Source organism: Cololabis saira, chromosome 6 (genome assembly GCF_033807715.1).
Source record: "Cololabis saira isolate AMF1-May2022 chromosome 6, fColSai1.1, whole genome shotgun sequence".
Taxonomy (NCBI): domain Eukaryota; kingdom Metazoa; phylum Chordata; class Actinopteri; order Beloniformes; family Belonidae; genus Cololabis; species Cololabis saira.
The window spans coordinates 7,955,852-7,959,770 of record NC_084592.1 but is presented as its reverse complement, the minus strand read 5'-3'; the positions used below and the strand labels follow the sequence as shown (position 1 = coordinate 7,959,770).

The window sequence follows — 3,919 nt, the reverse complement described above, 5'->3', positions numbered from 1 at the left end:
TTTATGGACCCCAGGAAGATTAGTGGTCGCCAAGGCGGTAGCTAAAACTCTAATGGGGATCCAGACCCTTCTTCTCTGTTTCATTGTTCCAAGTTTTGTTCCAGTTCTGTTCCAAGTTCCACCAGCCAATCACAGGCCCGTGTTGTTCCAAGTTTGAGAATCAAGCTTGAGTCCACCAATCAGAGCCCGAATTTGTTTCAAGTTTTGTCGACCAATCAGAGCCCGAATTTCTGGGTTCACTCTTAGTAGTTTTCCCGTCTCGACAGTCCCGTATCGTCGTCGGTAAGTAATGACATACAATATTTTCTCATATGTTACACTTTAAACTAGTTGGTGAAACATGACCTCAGTAACCGTGGTGTTTTTCCAACTGTATATTGTAAAATGACCCGAATTTGGGCCGGTGAAATCGACGCAGAGCCTACGGCGTAGCCTAAAGGCTGATTTATGGTCCTGCGTTAAATGGACGCAGAGCCTCACGGTGAGAGAGGCAGGACGTGAGTGGAATCTGAGGGGGATCCTGGGAGCAGAGGGAGAAAGAGGGGGTTGAAATCACCAGAAAGGCACTCATTAATTTTCTTAAAAGACACTGACTAGGCTGATAAATATAATTTAAAATAGGCTAAATGAAATTATCTTACTGCACACTCTTGTACAGTAGGTGGCGGTATGCACCATAACGTTGTTTGCGATCCGCCAATAAAACCGAGAAGAAGAAGAAGTTGAAGAAGCAGAAGCCTCGATACGGCGAATAAAATGATGAAAGGTGAAAAAGTTTGTGTGATGATGACAATGATGGATTTGCATGTCCATTATCGTGCGGGGGGGCATGCATTGTCAGAGTTTTGTGGATGCGGGCGGGAGCAGGATACGGGAAGGTGGTGAAGACAGCTGAGCACGTCCCTGACTTCTCCAACATGTCTGTAAACTGCATCCTGAATAACTAACCTTTTCTTAAATCCCCTCTTCATTGTCACAGCTGAGAAAAACATCCAAACTAGATGTTAGCGTACCCATTCATTTTGATTAAAACCTATGAACTAACTGGATTCCTCTCTCTTGCAGGCGCCGGGCTCCGGCGGAGAGCGGTCAGGTGGCGCCATCAAGTGGCAGGCAAGTGACATTACATAAACGACAAAACACGTCTTCCTTTTTATTTCAGTTTAAGACACAAGATAAAGCAGAAAAAAAAAAACATTTCTTCAGCAACGCTCTCACTCACGTGCACTTAATTTAAATACAGATGCTCAGGGCAGAACTAAAGAACCCCAGAGCGTCTTCATGTTCAGTCCAGATCCAGATGTGTTCTGCAGTGCAACAAACAGCCAGAGTTGTGATCCGAGCAGGACACGAGTATCTCCAGGCCCGGAGGAATCCAGATTAGCCTTCTGGTTTATGTTGTAGTGGAGTTCTCATGTCCCTGAGCAGGTTTTATTCATGGTTTACTGGTACCCGCCGTCCTCGGGTCACTGTGTGGGGGAGGGACGCCACATCAGCCCGTCTTTGTCTCTGCAGCCCCCCACTCACGACTGAGAGCCTGCTCTCTCTCCCGTCAGCCCACTGCATGCTTTAAAGAGAAAACTGAGGCTAAATGTGACCAGATCTTGTCACATTGGGAAATGGATGAGTTGTTTAATGTATATATCTGTGCAATGAAGTTGTAATACTTGTTTTTGAGTTGTTTTTTAGTTGTTTTTCTCCCATCAGAGCCCATTTCTGCCCTCCGGTGAGCCAGCCATGTGACCCCAGGGTGGGACCCCCGGGCTAGCTAAATACGGCTCACAGAGACCTCTCTGTTGTGTTACTACGGTATCACATATACTAAAATTGGAACGATACAGAGAAGATTAGCATGGCCCCTGCGCCAAGGACCCTGGCCAATGTTCTCTGTGGGGGGTGGCGGGGAAGGCCCTGCCTGCCCCGAGGATAAGGATAAAACCATAACGTGGTTAATATAAAGCATGTCATGTGTTAATATGTTATATTAAATGTGTTTATGTTATATTAAATGTGAGAACAACCAGACGACATACCTGCCAACAACCTGTCCTCTCTGGATAGTAAAGCTAAAATAAACTCTGTATATATATAAATAAACCAGATCCTGTTTTGGCTGCTTACTCCAGTTTGTTATTTATAACAAGAACAAATAAAGGTATTCTTTCTCAACCTATAAGCTACCTCATATTTTTCTGTGCAATATTTTCTACCTTCTATCCACAATATGCCAATATTCTACTACCGGTATCTATGTGCAATACTCCCATCCTTTCAAGGGCAATATTATTATTTTTCCATCCATTTAAGTGCAATATCCCACCACCCATTCATGTACATTTTGATCCTCCCATTCACTCTTGTTTATAGTGTGTACATATATATACTTATGTTTCCTTGTTTACATAGTCTTTGCATGTGTGCACTTTGACGGAGCTGCTGCCTAATTTCACTGTACCTGTACAATGGTAATAAAGGCTTTCTATTCTATTCTATTCTATTCTATTCTATTCTATTCTATTCTATTCCCTGAGGTTTTTTTTCCAATGGGATCTCATCTGTTCCAGTCATGTAGTTAACAATCATTTCAAGTGGATAATCAAACTATATTTATGTAAAATTTAACAAGGAATGAGACAAAGATTCAAGGTTGAAAGTGAAACAAGGCACATTTATTAATACAAAAAGAAAACCAATACACACATGATAAACAAATATATACATTTATATACAGAATAAAAACAAATGATATAAAAATGATAAAAAACTATACATTTATATACAAAACCTCATGTTTTTTTTGTCTTTTCATGTCCTTCCAGTCTGCCAGACTCGCCAGCAACGGCAGCTCTCACCGCAGAGTCCTCGGTCCGAGCATCAACGTCGGGCTGCCAGCACCGTCTCCCTGATGGACACGTAGTCTCCGTGGATGAGGGACCAGCGGGTCCTCGTGATCCTCTGGATGAGGGACCAGTGGGTCTTCGTGATCCTCTGGATGAGGGACCAGCAGCTCCTGGTGATCCTCTGGATGAGGGACCAGCGGGTCCTCGTGATCCTCTGGATGAGGGACCAGCAGCTCCTCTTGATCCTCTGGATGAGGGACCAGTGGGTCTCCGTGATCCTCCCACGCGTGTGGCGGCAGGATGGAGACGGCAGAGCTGCTGCAAACGGCCTCCACCAGGACATGCTGAAATCCCGGCTGGACATCAGGACGCTGGACCTCCTCCTGAGGAGGAAATGAACGAGAAAAAGACGGTTGTGAACAAATAAAAGCGGAAGCGGCCACAAACCACACCATATTAAGAATGCTGTTTGCTTCTCGTAATACTATATTTGACCCGGTCTTTGTACCTTTTGACGGTATAGAAAGGTAATTCTTGCCATCGTGAGAATGAGATGAACCTGCTGTACTCTACTGTCCTTACTTCTTAACAACTTGTGCTTTCTATTATTTTACCTCTTTTCTTATCATGTTATTACCATGTTATTCATGCGATATAACTCAGGTCAGATAGTCTCAGACGGTCCGCCGACTTTAATATTACACTATATTTGAGTCGGTGGACGTATCAAAAGGAAAAATGAGGAACGCTTCACGAATTTGCGTGTCATCCTGGCGCAGGGGCCAATCAATAAATATATATATCAACAAAGCATATTTTACATAAACATATTTCAAGTAACAAAATAACATATTTGAACCATTTTTCAGATTTTTCAGTTATTTTATTGTCTGAAAAATGGTTCAAATATGTTATTTTGTTACTTGAAAAAATTAATATTTGTTTTGTTGATGATAAATAACATAAAGATAAAGATACTTGTATTAGTTTACAGCGCAGTCTTGAACATCCAATATGGTGGCGTCGTTGACGTATCACAGCAGCTCGATGGGGCATCTACATAGTTTCACCCATAGACA

At 42.8% G+C, this 3,919-nt stretch overlaps 1 pseudogene; it reads left to right on the top strand.

Moving 5' to 3' along the window:
• Nucleotides 1-1,798: 1,798 nt before the first annotated feature.
• On the top strand, nucleotides 1,799-1,871 carry LOC133446635 (U6 spliceosomal RNA; annotated as a pseudogene).
• Nucleotides 1,872-3,919: the final 2,048 nt, after the last annotated feature.